We start from the raw sequence: 19453 nt of genomic DNA on the forward strand, positions 1-19453 counted from the left end.
TCTCCCACAGAGTCCAAAAGTCTGTTCTGTACATCTGTGTCTCTTTCTGTTTTACATATAGGGTTATCATTACCATCTTTCTAAATTCCATATATATGCGTTAGTATACTGTATTGGTCTTTATCTTTCTGGTTTACTTCACTCTGTATAATGGGCTCCAGTTTCATCCATGATTCAAATGAATTCTTTTTAATGGCTGAGTAATATTCCATGGTGTATATGTACCACAGCTTCCTTATCCATTCGTCTGCTGATGGGCATCTAGGTTGCTTCCATGTCCTGGCTACTATAAACAGTGTTGTGATGAACATTGGGGTGCACGTGTCTCTTTCAGATCTGGTTTCCTCGGTGTGTATGCCCAGGAGTGGGATTGCTGGGTCATATGGCAGTTCTATTTCCAGTTTTTTAAGAAATCTCCACACTGTTTTCCATAGCGGCTGTACTAGTTTGCATTCCCACCAACAGTGTAAGAGGGTTCCCTTTTCTCCACACCCTCTCCAGCATTTATTGCTTGTAGACTTTTGGATAGCAGCCATCCTGACTGGCATGTAATGGTACCTCATTGTAGTTTTGATTTGCATTTCTCATTTACTTTTCCTATGGCAAGCATTTAGTATTAACTCATCGCATGGGCTTCCCTGATAGCTGAGCTTGTAAGGAATCTGCCTGCAATGCAGGAGACCCCAGTTTGATTCCCGGGTTAGGAGGATCCCCTAGAGAAGGGATAGGCTACCCGCTCCCAGTATCCATGGGTTTCCCTCGTGACTCAGATGGTAAAGAATCCACCTGCAATGCGGGAGACCTGGGTTGGTCCCCTGGGTTGGGAAGATCCCCTGGAGGAGGGCATGGCAACCTATTCCAGCACTCTTGCTTGGAGAATCCCCATGGATGGAGGATCCGGGTTGTTGCAAAAAGTCAGATACGTCTGAGCGACTAAGCCCGTCACAGCACAGCACAACTCATTGGATCCTCACAAAACTACAAGATAGGTAGATACCATGATGTTGCCTCCTTTTATCCAAACAAGAAACTAGGAAGCAGAAGCTAAGCAAACTCTCAAGGTTACACAGTAGTGGAAAAATTGCTGGGCCTGGACCCCCAGAGTCTGCATACTTCATCACTTTCCTGTGATCATGTCACTGCTGCACATTGCACAGGAGACAGCAGGGGTCTTACTAACTCACCATCTGGGAATTTGCTTATTGTTTACTATACTCTTTCCACTGGAATTCACCCGTGTACTCTAACGATGGTTTTTACTCATAGCCCTTGCTCAAACTTCTTCATCTCCCCCAAGCAGAAGGCCAGCAAGATCCTGTGAGAGCCACTGGCTATTCAAGGAGTTCTTAAAAACTCTCTTTTAGCATGCCAAAGAGCAATATAAAGCATACAACGACAGGCACCAGGTCTCAGGAGAGAAAATCTGACAGTGAGATACCATCTGTTTCTACTCCTATCTTATATAGACCATCTGTTCTTGCTCAAAATACTGCACAAATGAAACTTAGGGTCATTTAAGGTCAGAGGAATCATCAACCTCTCAACAGTGTCTATCCACACCCTCACCCTGTCTTCTCCTGCTCATCTTGCCTGGTTTATCAATGCCCCACATTTCCCTGCCCAAGCCTGCATCCAGCCTTAACAACTAGATGGACAATCTAGTTGGAAAATAAGGCATGGGGATTACTGGGTTCCCGTCAGCGTAAAGGCTGACTCCAGCAGCTGGTAAAATTGAAAGCAAGGAGATGAAATTTTAAGCAAGGAAACCTTCCTCCCACAGTAAACAGGGGGTCAAAATTTGAATGCTTGGTATTATCTTGCATAGGGAAGAAGTGTTGAAAGGAGGGATTATGCCTATTCCATTCCTGGTTTTATAAACCTTGCTCCCTCTCATACTTTTGCTGACCTCCCCCCTAAAAAAAGTGAAAAGTGAAAATCACTCAGTCCTGTCCGATTCTTTGCAACCCCATGGATTATACAGTCCATGGACTCCTCCAGGCAAGAATACTAGAGTGGGTAGCCTTTCCCTTCTCCAGGGGATCTTCCCAACCCAGGGATCCAACCCAGGTCTCCCGCATTGCAGGTGGACTCTTTCCCAGCTGAGCCACAAGGGAAGCCCAAGAATACTGGAGTGGGTAGCCTATCCCTTCTCCAGCAGATCTTCCCAACCCAGGAATCAAATCAAACTGAGGTTTCCTGCATTGCAGGCAGATTCTTTACCAACTGAGCTATCAGGGAAGCTCCCCAAATTGTCAGGGAGGCTATTAGGGGCTGACTCCCCTGCACTTCCTTAGCTCTGAGATGACTCTTTTAAAAAAAAAAACTGGTTCAATGCATCTCAAAATTTTTCACCAAAGAATTCGTGACTTTAGAGAATTCCTGGTAATCCCGAAAGGATAACTTAGAGCTGCTTTCTTTAGGCACATACTTTCTTTAAAGTCTCTGTATTTGATCTTAAAACTTCATATAAACTTTGCATTCTACTCAGTTAACTATATGTGCTAGTTTTAATATTAAAATAGTGTTTTAAATTACTATTGAATACATTTATTCAGGAAGATGTACCAATTTTTACATCAGTCCATGTACATTCTGAAATAATCTTGCATATATCAGCTTCAATTTCATGAAACCAGGAGGCTATACTTTTGTAGCTTGGTATAAATTTCTTATAACATGTTAAGAATGAAAATTTAGAAAATAATTTTAAGACCAACTTACATGCACCGAACTGAGTTTTCACAATACTCTATATTTTAATGTGCCTTCAAATTGAAATGAAAAATGAAAAATATCAATATATACCTTCTAAGGGAATAGACAGATTTTTCCATCAAATTGAAAATCAGATGCTCAATTCAATTAGATAGGTTTAAATAATCTCTCCAGGTTGTAGTGTGTAATCTGGAAACATAATTTAAACAGGATTCTTTAAAAACATTTATGTGAGCAAGTAAAAGCAATACATTTTAGGGTTTGAATGTTTGATGGCTTGATTTAAAAATATAGTTTGTAGATCCAAAATCTTCAGAAGTATCTAAATATCAAGACTTCAGACTCTGGAGAAACAAAAGCAGATCATTCCAGGCAATTTTCATTACATTAAAAAAAAAAATTGTTACAAGAATTAAGCAACATTCATTCAACAACTGCTTAAAACTGTTGAGTTCCAGAAAAAAACTAAGAGGAAGGCAAGCAATCTTTCTTCTAGGTAGCATATTTTGAAGAAGAGAAGGCAGATATAACAGAATTTAAAGTGGTAATCTTTAGCAATAATCTAGAGCTCAGGTATTCTGAAATCTTGATAACATGTAGATCCAGGTACTTTGATAATTACTCAGATGGGGAAGACTTAAAGTCCTCGTGTAGACACTGAGTAGCTTTGACTGAGATATGCTTAAACGTATGACCCCCCAGGTCTGTGTGTAGATGGTTCAGGGACATATCTAAAGGCAAGTCCAAAACTGTTCTCCAAAAGCTACACAGTTAAGTGCATATTTAGTATTCACTTATTGTGCAAGTACTCTGGAGGTTACAAGGCAAAATAACCTTACAGATTTGATCTTATTATTCATGTACTCCAATACCCACCGTGCCTACTATGAAGAGACTATTCCCTAATAACTTGTGCAGTGGTGCTCAAATTTAATGCCTGAACAACCTCTACCATTTTATGTGGTATTTTATTTATTTGATTATTTATTCAACAAATGATTTCTGAGAACCTGCTCTATGTCATGCTCTGTCTTAGATTCTGGGTATATGTCAAAAATAAATAATAAATACATGAAGCTCTATCTTCTCATTCTTTGAGGTTTACCATTTATAAAAAATTAAATAAATCAATGATACATAGATAGAAAATGAAAATGGCTATAAAATAGCATATTTATATAGAGAAAATCAGGATTGACTTCTTTGGATAGTATGTCCAAGAAAGGTCTTTCCAAGGTGGACATATTTAATCCAAGGTCTAAAAGGAAAGCGAGCTAGCCCTGTGAAGAATCAAGGAAAAGCAGTCAAGCATATCCCAAGCCCCTTGGAACGTCTGAGGACCAGAAGGAAAGCCAGTGCGGCTGAGCCACCATGAGTGAGGGAAGGAACGCACGTGATGGGGTGAAGATGGCCAAGCGAAATGAAGTTCTGAATTCATTTTAAGTATAATAGGGTACCATTTAAGGGTCTAAGGGAAATGATATGATATAACATATATTTTTAAACTACTGACTCAATGGACATGAGTTTGAGCAAGCTCTGGGACATGGTGATGGACAGGGAAGCCTAGAGTGCTACAGTCCATGGGGCTGCAAAGAGTCAGACATGACTGAGCAACTGAACAACAATAGGTACAATGTATCTGTAGAGAACAGATTTAGGAGAAAAAATAAGACACAGGGCATCCCGTTTCAGGTGTTACTGACCTAGTTTCAGAAGTCTGATTGTGACTTGGACTGGAGTAGAAAAAATAAAAATACTTTGGGGACATATTTTAGCATTATTGGCCTAACTTGAAGAGGTGAGAGAAAGACTGGCTGTAATAATATTTTTTAGCTGGGAGTCCGTTTAGATGGCATCAAATACTATGGTAGAAAATTTTGGTTGAAGGGAATCCCTCTAATTATTTTCAACCTGTTAAGTTTGCAGTGCTTGAGAAACTACCAAATAGAAATATAAAAGATAGAAAATTATATACACAAAACTAAAGAAAATGTGGCTTGAGATCTACATTTGGAAGTCAGGAGCATAAAGCTGGTATTTAAAGCAGTGGGAATGGACGAGATCACGAAAAGTGTGTAGAAAGAGCGAGAAAGGGTTCTGAAAAAATAATAACATTTAAATGTTGAATAGAGCAGGAGAAAACAGTAAATGATGCTTCTAAGAAGCCAAAGATAGCAGTAAAAGAATCAGAATTAGTGTCATCACAAAACAGGGTCAACTATTTGAGGTAGAACAGAGTGATCAACACCATTGACCACTCTGAGAGAGCTAATAAGGAGTGGATATAAAGCTTATTATATTAGGTTTATTAACATGGGGTTCACTTGTACCTTGATAAAAGCAAAATCAGTAGAGGACACAGGCTGAAGCATATTAGGGCTGTCTGATGAGTGAATGGAATGGGAGGAGGCACAAGAGAACAAAGGTTGGAATGCAAGGGAGGTATTTCAGGACAGTGACATGTTAACCTGTCTGGTCAGTGTCTACGTGTATTGTTTAGCATCAGGTGACAGAACTGGGTGGGGAAGAGTGAGATCAGATTGGTGGAATGTGACTGCATAGCTGAGGAATTATTATGTCTCAGTAATAATAGCATATTGTCCCCAGTTAGTTACAATAACTATTCTGCAATTCACTAGGTTTGTGACTATGGACAAATTAGTAAGCCTCTCTCTACCTCAATTTTCTCATCAATAAAATAAGATTTATAAAAAAATCTGCCTCAAAGTCTCGTGAAGACTTAACAAGGTGATGTATATAAAGAGCTTTGTGAAGTGTCTGTCTCTATTAAATATTCACTAACTAGAATTATATTATCATCAGTAGTAGTAGTAGCAGTAGTAATAATAGTATAGATAATTAAAAATTAAATGTTTGTGATACTAAAACAAAGAGATTTCACTGTTTAAATTATAGCCATTAGACTCCTTGTCCCTCAGAAGGAAAGAATATTTGAAAGTTTTAGTTCAGTTCAATCACTCAGTCGTGTCTGACTCTTTGTGACCCCATGAACTGCAGTGCACCGGGCTTCCATGTCCTTCACTATCTCCTGGAGTTTGCTCAAATTCAAGTCCATTGACTTGGTGATGCCATCCAACAATCTCATCCTCTGTCATCCCCTTCTCTTCCTGCCTTCAATCTTTGCCAGTGTCAAGGTCTTATCTAGTGAGTTGGCTCTTAACATCAGGCGGCCAAAGTATCAGAGCTTCAGCTTCCGTATCAGTCTTTCCAAGGAACATTCAGGGTTGATTTCCTTTAGGATTGACTAGTTTGATCTCCTAGATGTCCAAGGGACTCTCAAAGAGTCTTTTCCAGCACCACAGTTCAAAAGCATCAATTCTTTGGTATTCAGCCTTGTTTATGGTCCAACTCTCACATACATACTTGATTAGTGGAAAAACCGTAGCTTTGACTATATGGAATTTTGGTGATAAAAAATAACCCAATCAAAAATTGGCAGAAGATTTAAATAGACGTATCTTTTAAAGAAAACACATAGATTGCCAAAATAACATTGATTATTAGAGAAATGCAAATCTGTAATGAGGTATCACTTCACACCAGTCAGAATGGCCATCATCAAAACATCTAGAAATAGTAAATGCAGAAGAGGGTATAGAGAAAAGGGAGCCCTCCTACACTGTTGGTGAGAATGCAAACTGGTACAACCCTTGTGGAGAAGAGTATGGCGGTTCCTTTAAAAACCATGTTCTTGCTGTTGTTCAGTTGCTAAGTTGTGTCCAACTCCACGATCCCATGGACTTCAGTTCACCAGGCTTCCCTGTCTCCTGAATTGGCAAGTGGTTTCTTTACTAGCACCCCCTGGGAAGCCACATGTGGTACATACACACAATCAAATGTTACTCAGCATTAAAAAAAGAACAATGTAATGTCACTTGCAGCAACATGTCTGGACTTATACATCATCATACTGTGTGAAGGAAGTCAGAGAAAGACAAATATCATACAATATCACTTCTTTGTGGAATCTAAAAAAGAATTTTACAGATGATCTTCTTTATAAAACAGAAATAGAGTCATAGATGTAGCAAACAAACTTATGTTTGCTGGAGGGGAGAGGTCGGGGGATAAAGCAGTTAAGATCGACGGACCCAGAGAACCACGGTGGTGGGACCACTCACCTAGAGCCAGACATCCTGGAGTGTGACGTCAAGTTGTCCTTAGAAAACATCACTGCGAACAAAACTAGTGGAGGTGATGGAATTCCAATCGAGCTATTTCACACCCTGAAAGATGGTGCTGTCAAAGTGCTGCACTCAATATGCCAGCAAATTTGGAAAAACTCAGCAGTGGCCACAAGACTGGAAAAGGTCAGGTTTCATTCCAATCCCAAAGAAAGGCAATGCCAAAGAATGCTCAAACTACCACACAGTTGCACTCATCTCACACGCTAGTAAAGTAATGCTCAAAATTCTCCAAGCCAGGCTTCAGCAATATGTGAACCGTGAACTTCCAGATGTTCAAGCTGGTTTTAGAAAAGGCAGAGGAACCAGAGATCAAATTGCCAACATCCGCTGGATCATTGAAAAAGCAAGAGAGTTCCAGAAAAACATCTATTTCTGCTTTATTGACTATGTCAAAGTTTTTGACTGTATGAATCATAATAAATTGTGGAAAATTCTGAAAGAGATGGGAATACCAGACCACCTGACCTGCCTCTTGAGAAACCTATATGCAGGTCAGGAAGCAACAGTTAGAACTGGACATGGAACAACAGACTGGTTCCAAATAGGAAAAGTAGTCTGTCAATGCTGTATATTGTCACTCTGCTTATTTTAACTTATACGCAGAGTACATCATGAGAAACGCTGGGCTGGAAGAAGCACAAGCTGGAATCAAGATTGCTGGGAGAAATATCAATAACCTCAGATATGCAGATGACACCACCCATATGGCAGAAAGTGAAGAGGAACTAAAAACCTTTTGATGAAAGTGAAAGAGGAGAGTGAAAAGTTTGGCTTAAAGCTCAACATTCAGAAAACTAAGATCATGGCATCTGGCCCCATCACTTCATGGGAAATAGATGGGGAAACAGTGGAAACAGTGTCAGACTTTATTTTTTGGGGACTCCAAAATCACTGCAGATGGTGATTGCAGCCGTGAAATTAAAAGATGCTTACTCCTTGAAAGGAAAGTTATGACCAACCTAGACAACATATTAAAAAGCAGAGACATTACTTTGCCAGCAAAGGTCCATCTAGTCAAGGCTATGGTTTTTCCAGTGGTCATGTACGGATGTGAGAGTTGGACTGTGAGGAAAGCTGAGCACCGAAGAATGGATGCTTTTGAACTGTGGTGTTGGAGAAGACTCTTGAGAGTCCCTTGGACTGCAAGGAGATCCAACCAGTCCATCCTAAAGGAAATCAGTCCTGGATGTTCACTGGAAGGACTGACACTGAAGCTGAAACTCTAATACTTTGGCCACCTGATGTGAAGAGTTGACTCATTGGAAAAGACCCTGATGCTGGGAGGAATTGGGGGCAGGAGGAGAAGGGGACAACAGAGGATGAGATGGCTGGATGGCATCACCAACTCGATGGACATGGGTTTGAGTAAACTCCGGGAGTTGGTGATGGACAGGGAGGCCTGGGATGCTGCGATTTATGGGGTCGCAAAGAGTCGGACACGACTGAGGGACTGAACTGAACTGATATATTATACAGGTAATTAATAAGGACCTACTCTATAGCACAGGGAACTCTACTCAGTATTCTGTAAAGACCTATGTGGGAAAAGAATCATAAAAAAAGAGTGTACATAAATTTATATGTATAACTGATTCACTTTACTGTATACCTGAAACTTACACAATATTGTAAATCAACTATACTCTAATAAAAGGAAAAAAAACCAATAAGGCAATAAATAAATAATTTTGAAAAGGATGGATAAAGCAGGAGAAAATCTGTCTACCACAAATGCAGAAAATGATGTTAGTTTTAACTCTGCTTCTGACAAGGCCAAGTCATCCTAAGGAAGCCTATTCAACACTCTTTGAAGTAATTTTACTCATCTATTAAATGAAGATATACTGAGTTATTTCTTAGTTATCTTAAACTTCTAAATTCTATAATTAAAACATTCATGAAGCTTGCAAAAATATGAATAAAATAAAGGGCAGAAAAGCCTAGATATGCCAGAAACGTACTTTATTGTCAGTAAAATGCCAGCTATCGCCAATGATATTTTTATATAAAACATAATAATACATATTTATATATTTGACTTGCTTATTAAACCCACAAATTAAAATTACATTTATAGGATTGGAGCTTATTAAACAGAGTTGGAAATATGGTAGCTACTACTCACATGTTGAGTTTTCAATTTCAATTAATTAAAAGTTTAGTTATTCAGTTATACTTATTATACTTCGAGTACTCAATAGCCACATGTGGCTAGTTGCAGATATAGAATATTTGTATAATTCACAAAGGTTATTGAGCAGTGCTAATTTAGAGTATTCCCCATTCCTTTTATATTTTGGACATATTTCATGGGATAGTTATTTTGCTAGCTTCATCTTCCAAAATAGTACTAGCAAATGACCAAACCTGGAACAGATGCTGGAGTGTCCTCTGAGAAAACATGGCACCATTAAATTGTCATCTCCTCCTAACATTTGTTAAAATTTTTCTTAGGTTATACACCTGAACAGTACTTTTTAAGCCATAATATTCAATGACAATTCTTCCTGAAGTGTTATTCTTTGATTTGAAGCAGTATTTTAAATGACTTGACTATTTGCTTTCTTTTAATTGAATCTATAAAGCATAACATAAAATTCTGAAGATCTATAAGGGAAATCAGAAAGTTGAAGAACAAATGCTGTCAATACAAATGCATTTGGAAAAAATTTTGTAAACCAGGGATGAGATATAATCTCATTTGCTTCAGACTCTGGCAAAAGGCAGTCGTGACTAATTAATTCAGAGATGTTTTTATTTTGGCTGCATGAGATAGATATGTTAATAGAAACAATATATAAATCAAGAAGATCCAGAAAAGGATATTGAATATTGGTAGCAGTAAAAGGGGAAGGCTGTCAAGAACTAAAGTCTGCAAAAATCATCTTTCCATAAGAGATAAAAACTTGCTGCAGACAGATGCTTATAAGACCCCAGCTTTGTTAAAGAGGACAGCTTTATAAATAGACACACAATAGCAGCAGCCAGCTGTTCAAAATAACTGCCAGGAGATATTTGGTGATGACAACCTGAAGAAAGTCATCAATGCAATTATTTCACACTGGATCAGTCCAGCAGATCTGCTGAACCCTCTTGACTGCTGTGAATGGGTATAATATTCATTGTTCTTGGGATGCCAATGTTGCTTGCTCATTTATTCTATAATAAACAATGATTTCAACAGTGATTATATTGTTGCATAATTATTAGTAATTAAATCAGGGACAGTTAACTCAGGGGATTAAAGTTTCAAATATGGGAGGCTAAGTTTCAATACACTTATGTCTATAGAGAAATGCTCTGTCCCAGCATAAAAGACTAGGTTTGTATCTCTAGTTATTTCAGGAAAGCATACCAGCTGGCTGTAAGTCAGGACAATGTCCTATTGTTAATGTCTTAATCATTGTATCATGACATAGACTAATTTCCCAATAGTTCTATAAACTTGATCAGTGGTTTCCTAAATGCATTTATTTTATAGCTACTAGTGTTCATCATTAATTTCCTTTCATTACTTCTTGAATGACCCACATTTTTTCTTTTCAATGCTTTCTTCTCAAAAAGCCAGATTAGTTATATAACTATACATTTCTATGGCTCAACCACAGTTTCATGAACTTTTCAGTTCTTCCTGGGAATTTTGTGTTAAAATTTTGTATTATTTGATTCACATGCTAATAACACTTTTCCTGAGACTTTTGCAATATAGTGTTTTATATAAGGCTTAAACAAGTGTTTGTGGAAGATCTACTTTCCCCTTGAAAAAATCAGATTTTCATGAACCAGCATCATGAAGCAGATATTCAAGGGTAAAATATAAACTTTATTCACTCAACAAGTGTTAACTCGATGATAATTATGTGTGTAGTGGAGATAAAGCTATGAAATTCCAGTGGGGAGTTTTATTAACTAAGTAAAATTAAATGGTATTTCACACTTTAAGTTGTGCAAAAGTAATGAGGCTTTAAACTTTAAATTGATGATGGGACAATTTATTTACCTGTAGCTTTGGCATGTCTTGCTCTTACCAACATCTCTTTCTCTAGATATTGTTCCCTGAATAAATGCTTTGGTTTGGGGGATATTGGTTACATTAACACGTATTTCTTGAGCATCCATTACATGCAAGAAACTACTGTGGGATATAGAGCAAAAGAAGTGAAAATGACTGCTCTATTATTAAATAAGTGCTAAATATCTGGCAAGATAGGCCACAGTGGTGTCTAGTTAAGATTCCAATTCTTAACGTACTTATATATTTAACCCAGTCCTAATCAAAACCTCAGCAACAGTTTTTTGTAGAAATTGACAAGTTAGCTCTAAACTTTATATGGAAATGCAAATGATCTAGGAAATACCTACTCTAGACCTTTTGTATGCATGTATAGTCATGTATTTCACACACAAATAACACAATGTTAGGAGACATCTCTAGAGTTTAAAAATTTAGAAGGTAAGAGATAATTATTTTAATCATATTTTCAATGGTCAACATTTACTTCCTCCTGCCATAGTTGATGAAACAATTAGATATCTTTTTTTCTATCATCTTTCCTCTGCAGCCTTCTAATTTTGTTGGCAATGTTATCTTTACTCAAGATTTATAAAATTTTCATTCTGTTCTATTACTGTTAGTACATAGTTGCTTAGTTTTAGTTCTATATTTAGTATGATTTAATATTCATCAATAACATTTTCACCTCAGCTTTTTATTTTGTTGCATCACTTGGCTGGCTAGATTCCATCCTAGAGTAATTTTTTTCAATAAGAAAAGCATTTTCAATTATTTTTTCATAGATTCAGTACTCCCCAAACTTCTGCATTTTTGTTGTTTGTTGTTTAGTTACCAACTTGTGTCCAACTCTTTTGTGACCCCACGGGCTGTCCAAGGAATTTTCCAGGCAACTTAAACTTCATTGCAAACCTATAAAATAAGTGTAATGATCTCCGTTTAACTGGTGTAAATACTGATGCTTAAAGAAACAAAGCAAATTTCTATTATCATGTAATTATTTAACAATAAGCAGTATTAAAATATAGATTTGTTTGAGTCCAAAAGCTATGATCTATTTATTACATATCACAGTCTCCTATGGGCTAGAAATATTTTCAAGATATGCAGCAGTTAGTTGTCCTTCCTTCCTTCCAACAAAGACCTATGGCAATAAACATCAGAAAAGATTGTGTTTGCCCAGAGAAGTATGAGATGGCTTCTAAATGGAGAGAGAAACTGAGCTGGACTTTGAGTAACAAGTAACTTTTCATTTGGTAGAGGAGCTAGAAATGGCATCCTAGCACAGCATGGGAAAAGCGTGGAGACAAGGCATTGCCGGAAATGGTAAATGGTCTGAGAAGGGTGAGCAAAAGCAGTAAGATTGGTAGTCATTTAGGTCAGATTGCAAAGGCTTTGAAGATGGTGATAAAGAGCATAACGAAGGACTCTTTATGAGCCAGGAGCCTTTGGAAAGAAGACTCACTAGCAATTATCTTTATTGAATAGTCATAAGCTTCCAGACACAGCACAAACAGATCATCAGAATCAATTGGATTCACTCAATATGCGAATCTCTAGGTCCATCCATGTTGCTGCAGATAGCATTATTTTGTTCTATTTTATGGCTGAGTAATATTCTACTGTACATATGTACCACATCTTCTTTAGCCACACCTCTGTGGATGGACATTTAGGCTGCTTCTATATCCTGGCTGTTGTGAATAATGCTTCAATGAACAATGGGGTGCATATATCTTTTTGAATTATGGTTTTCTCCAGATAAATGCCCAGGTGTGGGATTGCTGTAGGATAGCTCTATTTTCAGTTTTTTAAGGAAACTGCATACTCTTCTCTATAGTGGCTGTACCAGTTTGCATTCCCACCAACAATGTATGAGGGTTCCCTTTCTTCCACATCCTCTCCAGCATTTATAGTTTGTAGATTTTTTGATGATGGCCATTATGATCAATGTGAGGTGATACCTATTAAGTGTTATGATGTGCCAAGTCGCTTCAGTCATGTCCGACTCTTTGTGACCCTATGGATGGTAGCTCATCAGGTTCTTGTGTCCATGGGATTCTCCTAGAAGAATACTGGGTTGCTGTGCCCTCCTCCAGGAGATCTTCCCGACTCAAACCTCCCGATCAAACCTTCATCGCTAACATCTCCTGCATTGGCAAGCAGGCTTTTTACCACTAGTGCCACCTGGCAAATTCAATACCTATAATATGTGGAACCTAAAATAGAAAAAAAAGACTACAAATGAATTTATCTACAAAGCCAAAATAAGAGTTACAGATGTAGAAAATAAGTTTATGGTTACTGGGAAGTAAGGGAGGGAGGAGGGATATTTTGGAAGATTGGAATTGAAACATACACACTACTATATATAAAATAGACAATAAGGACCTACTGTACAACAGAGGGAACTCTGCTCAGTGCTCTAAGTGCCTATATGAGGAAAGAATCTAAAACAGAGTAGATGCATGTGTTTGTATTATGGATTCACCTGCTCTGCATCTGAAACAAACACAATATTGTAGATCAATTATACTTCAACAAAAATTTTTAAAAATCAACTGAGTTCAAAAAACAAATGAACTCCCAAACCAGAAATGGAACAAGTATCAATTATCTCAACTCTATAGGAGAGATCACTTTTAAGAATGGACAACAATCATAGAATTTCATAAATGTCCAATGAAATTTTGATAATTTGAGAACCAATAGTATCAGCAGTTACACAGAATAATGTTTTTGTGGAATGCTAGGAAAATGAACAACTCATAGGGAAGCAACCAAGATCATATACTATCATGAATTTCCACTTTCAACACAGTACTAATTAGATGTGGGAAATGCAGTGACCTTTAAGACATCTGACTCATGTCAATTTCAGGCTGAAATGTCTTAACAGTTTTTTTCTAACTTGATCATAATCATACTACTTTGGCAGCTGTGTGGAAATGTCTAGAATTGCCGCAGTTTTCATCATTGACTTATTCTTGGTTCTTTATGTAAATTTTTAAAGAGCTGGGGTAAAAATCTTATTGGTTATATATGACAGTCACACATCAGTACATCTCTCTTGTTAAAATGTTACATGAAATGCATACTCAGAAACTTTTTTCTCATAGCCATGTTTGGGTGGGTGCATGCTTTTCTTCTCCAGGTTCATGAAGTCCACATCTGTCCATAGATGTGCTTCAGGGGATCAGCGTTGCTGCGGCTGCTGCTGCTGCTAAGTCGCTTCAGTCGTGTCCGACTCTGTGAGACCCCAAGGACAGCAGCCCACCAGGCTCCTCTGTCCATGGGATTCTCTAGGGAAGAGTACTGGAGTGGGTTGCCACTTCCTTCACAGGGGATTAATAAATGTCCTCAATTACAAGCAAAGTATTCTACATTTTCCAAGGATAGAGTCTACAGCTTTCATCAAGTATTCAAAGCGATCTTGAGCACCCCACATTTAAGAACCATTAGCATTGGAGAAGGAAATGGCAACCCACTCCAGTGTTCTTGCCTGGAGAATCCCAGGGACAGAGGAGCCTGGTGGGCTGCCGTCTGTGGGGTCGCACAGAGTCAGACACGACTGAAGCGACTTAGCAGCAGCAGCAGCAGCATAGAGGTAAAAGCACCTGTGATTTTCTCTTTCTTGTCTCAAACACAGTGGAAAGCAGGACAGTAGCTAGCCATGCATCTTGAATGCCTTTTGTGAAAAATACTCCTTAACTGAACGCCAGAACATAGACGTTGTGAAAGGAACAGACGCTGAGTTCAATAGCTACAAACTTCTTTCCCTCTAGGTGTGAGATGAGTGCTCTTAAAACTCCCAAAGACTATCTCTGGCAGAAGCAGTTATTGTTTCAGAGCAGATAACAAGTCACAGGTAGGTCTTCCTGACACTCACTTAAAAATCGGTTTAGGACAATGTTTTGCATAAGAAGACAGATGCTTATCTGGTGGCTCAGTTGTAAAGAATCTGGCTACCAATGCCGGAGACAAAGGTTTGATCCCTGGGTGGGGAAGATCCCCTGGAGAAGGAAATGGCAACCCACTCTAGTATTCTTGCCTGGGAAATCTCAAGGACAGAGGGTCCTGGCAGGCTGCCATCCATGGGTTCACAAAAAATCAGGTTTGACTTAGTGACTAAACAAAACAACAAGAGGATAAATATATATGGAAATGTGGTAGATACTGTGGTGGCACAATTTTACTTAATCTATTAATGTATTTCACAACACAGCCATGGGGTTTGCTGGTCAAAATATCTCTGTTTTTGTCCCTGAAAAACAAGCTGGCACACTTCCTTTTTTGCATTGTTCTTACCAACATCTGTTTAGAATTGTCTGAGCTCTGCTTCTCTGAATTCCAGCTAACATGAGCGATCCATTAACTTTATTTTGTTCCGGGAATGTCTAAATGTTTTTGTTATAAATTCCTGAAGATCACTTAACCTTTGTTGGACACTGGTGTTCTTTGGAAAGGCTTTTTTGTATGAAGCCCTAGTGTGATAAACAGACATCAAGTGTTATCAGGATTTTCCTTGATCCTATTATATTTTCTGAATGATTGTGCACATATAAGCTCTAGACTGCCTCAATTGCCAAGAATTATTCTAATTTCTGATATTTATTACAAATTCTGGAAATCTATTGGTGTTTAGTTACAGAGACCAGTTATTTTCAATGCACCAGTATGATGTAATATTAGATGTTTCAGAATTCCCTCTCACCTTGATACAGCATATTAAATTTTTATTTTATTTCCTGTTTATGATTCTGGTTGCTAATAAACTAATGTTAAGCTAGCATTGCTACTGTTTCCCTTTAATACTAAATTATAGCATTTTGATAAATTTAAAAGTGGTTCCCTTTTTTAAATTCTCTAGCCTATTCTATAAATGCAGCAGGATGACATTTAATGAGACATTTAATGTATTTTTGTAACTTGAGGTTTTTTATTTGTAGTGTGCTGTTACTCTGCCTTCACTCTGAATGTTGTACACATCAGTGTCATGGTAAGGTCCGGGAGTGATGTTAGTTTTCTCCTTCTGTTTCCTCTGTGCGCTTATTTCTCACCCATCGAGTAAAACACAGTTAGGTGATGCCTTTGTACATCTGTCTTCTGATGGTTACACCTAATTTCTGAAATTAATGTATCCGCATTACATTAAACATATTTTCATATGACCTACTGCAAATTATAGGCATGGTGTTCTTTTTTATCTGAACATAAAAATTTTGTAAATTTACTTGCTAACATTGTCCTTGGAAGAAATGTACAAGAGAATTATGAGTATGCCAGAAAACAAGGAAATATTCAATTCCAATGCTGATGAAAGGAAATACAAGCTAGCTCATATGGGCTCCCACTGGCCAAACTTGGAATAATTAGAACATGAGTAAGAACCACAATAGTTTTTTCTTTTTTTTTTTTAAAATGAATTTATTTATTTTTTACTGAAGGATAATTTCTTTACAGAATTTTGTTTTCTGTCAAACCTCAACATGAATCAGCCATAGATGCACATATATCCCCTCCCTTCTGAACCTCCCTCCCGTCTCCCTCCCCACCCCACCCCTCTAGGTTGATACAGAACCCCTGTTTGAGTTTCCTGAGACATAGAACAAATTCCTGCTGGCTAAATTTTACACATGGTGATGTGAGTTTCCATTTTTCTCTCTCCATACATCTCACTCTCTCCTCCCATGTCCCTGTGTGTATTGAAACAGACACATGTACCCCAATGTTCATTGCACCACTATTTACAATAGCTGGAACATGGAAGCAACCTAGGTGTCCATTGACAGATGAATGGATAAAGAAATTGTGGTAGATATACACAATGAAATTTTACTCAGCCACGAAAAGGAACACATTTGAGTCAGTTCTAATGAGGTGGGTGAACCTAGAACCTGTTATACAAAGTGAAGTAAGTCAGAAAGAGAAAGATAAATATCATATACTAATGCATACATACGGAATCTAGAAAGATGGTACTGAAGAATTTATTTGCAGGGGCAACGGAGAGACAGATATAGAGAACCACAACTTTGACAGTTATAAATAATAGAACAGATAAACATCAATGAGTCTAAAAGAAGTTAAAGGGGGAAAAACTCATTTGCCTTCATTGGTGATGACAATTACAACAATCCCTTACTTTGAAAACTGGCAATTAAAGGGAGAAAATAAGTATTTATCCTAAGTATTTATCTTGCCTTATTCAAGGAAGTAGAACTTATCTTAGTCGATAAGAGGAAATGTTCTTTTATATATGAATGCCAGGTAACAATTCTATCTATAAGGGATGATAGAATTTGAAAAGTCAAAATTTTGTAACTCAATCTAATAATGAATTCAGGCAAGGATCACCTATCTAGATAGGGAAGAATCAAGGATGCTAGATTCATTATAGGAAAGACAGTCAAGTGCATAGGTATTTCACACTCTACCAAAGTGTCAGTTAATAGACTACTTGTCAATTGCAGTTGGAATAATATAAATTTACTTTATATTATTTTTATTAAATTATTATTTATATTTTATTAAATTATTTTATTTTTAATTAAATTATTTAATTTAATTAATAAAAATTAAATTTTATTAAATTATTATTATTAAATTAAATATTATTATATTATATTTATTAAATATTATTATATTTATAATATAAATTTTTACTTTATAAAAAGCCAGTGGAGGCATCTGGCTTTTTCCATCCTAACCAAGTGATAAAATATAGGACCATGTATGCCCCCTGATGTGAGACAACTTGACATACGTTTGACATCATTTGATGTCATTTGACATCATTATCTATATAACATTCTCTCAAACATGCTTAAACAACAGACATAATCTACTTTAAACTTAGTCAAGGATTTATAGAAAACAAAGGAATAAAAGAAAGAAATGAAGTGAAAATGCAAGAAACTATACAGACAAATCCAGAATGTACAAGAGAACAAGACTAGCTTGGTCATGCGTGGGCATGAGCAATAGACAGCAGGATTATTGTTGTAAACGAAAACACAAAATATCTAATTGCACTCTCTGAAACTTCACTTATTGGTTTTTCTTAAAGCCACAAAATATGTTTTAGAAATAACTGGGGGAAATTTTAATATGGACTGCCATAGATGATGCTATTGGAATCTTATGGAGATAGGAAAGCCATCTTAAGTGAATAATACAAAAAAATAGAGGAAAATAATAGAATGACAAAAACTAGAGATCTATCCAAGAAAATTAGAGATACCAAGGAAATATTTCATGCAAAGATGGGCACAATAAAGGACAGAAATAGTGAGGATCTAACAGAGCAGAAGAGATTAAGAAGAGGTGGCAAAAATACACAGAACTGTACAGTAAAGATCTTAATGACCCATATATCCATGCTGGTGTGGTCACTCACCTAGAACCAGACATCCTGGAGTATGAAGTCAAGTGGGTCTTAGGAAGGATTACTAAGAAGAAAGCTAGTGGAGGTGATGAAATTCCCGCTGAGCTATTTCAAATCCTAAAAGATGATGCTGTTAAAGTATTGCACTCAACAGGTCAGCAAATTTGGAAAACTCAGAAGTGGTCACAGAACCAGAAGAGTCAGTTTTCATTCCAATCCCAGAGAAGGGCAACGCCAAAGAATGAATCTTCAAACTACTGCATAATTGTGCTTATTTTGCATGCTAGTAAAGTAATGCTCAAAATCCTTCAAGCTAGGCTTAAACAGTATGTGAATCAAGAATGCTCAGATTTACAAGCTGGATTTAGAAAAAGCAGAGGAACCAAAGATCAAATTGCCAGTAGCCACTGGATCACAGAAAAAGCAAGAGAATTCCAGAAAAACATCTACTTCTGCTTCATTGACTGTGTGAAAGCTTTAGACTATGTAGATCAACAAACTGTGGAAAATTCTTCAAGAGAGAGGAATACCAGACCACCTTACCTGCCTCCTGAGAAACCTGTGTGCAGGTCAAGAATCAACACTTAGAACCAGACATGAAACAATGGACTGGTTCAAAATTGGGAAAGGAGTACATCAAGGCTGTATATTCTCTTCTTGTTTATTTAACTTATATGTGGAGTACATCATGTGAAATGCCTGGCTGGATGAATCCCAAGCTGGAATCAAGATTGCCAGGAGAAATATCAACAACATCAGATGTGCAGATGACACCACCTTTATGGCAGAAAGTGAAGAGGAACTAAAGAGCCTCTTGATGAAGGTGAAAGAGAGTGAAAAAGCTGGCTTAAAACTCAGCATTCAATAAACTTGCATTCAGTCATGGCATACAGTCCCATCACTTCATGGCAAATGGATGGGGGAAAATGGAAATATTGACAGACTTTATTTTCCTGGACTCCAAAATCACTGCAGATGGTGACTGCAGACATGAAACTAAAAGACAATTGCACCTTGGAAAAAAAGCTATGACAAACCTAGACAGCATATTAAAAAGCAGAGACATTACTTTGCTGACACAAGTTCATATAGTTAAAGCTATGATTTTTCCAGTAGTCATGTACAGAT

This window comes from Cervus elaphus, chromosome 21, assembly GCF_910594005.1.
Source record: "Cervus elaphus chromosome 21, mCerEla1.1, whole genome shotgun sequence".
Taxonomy (NCBI): Eukaryota; Metazoa; Chordata; class Mammalia; order Artiodactyla; family Cervidae; genus Cervus; species Cervus elaphus.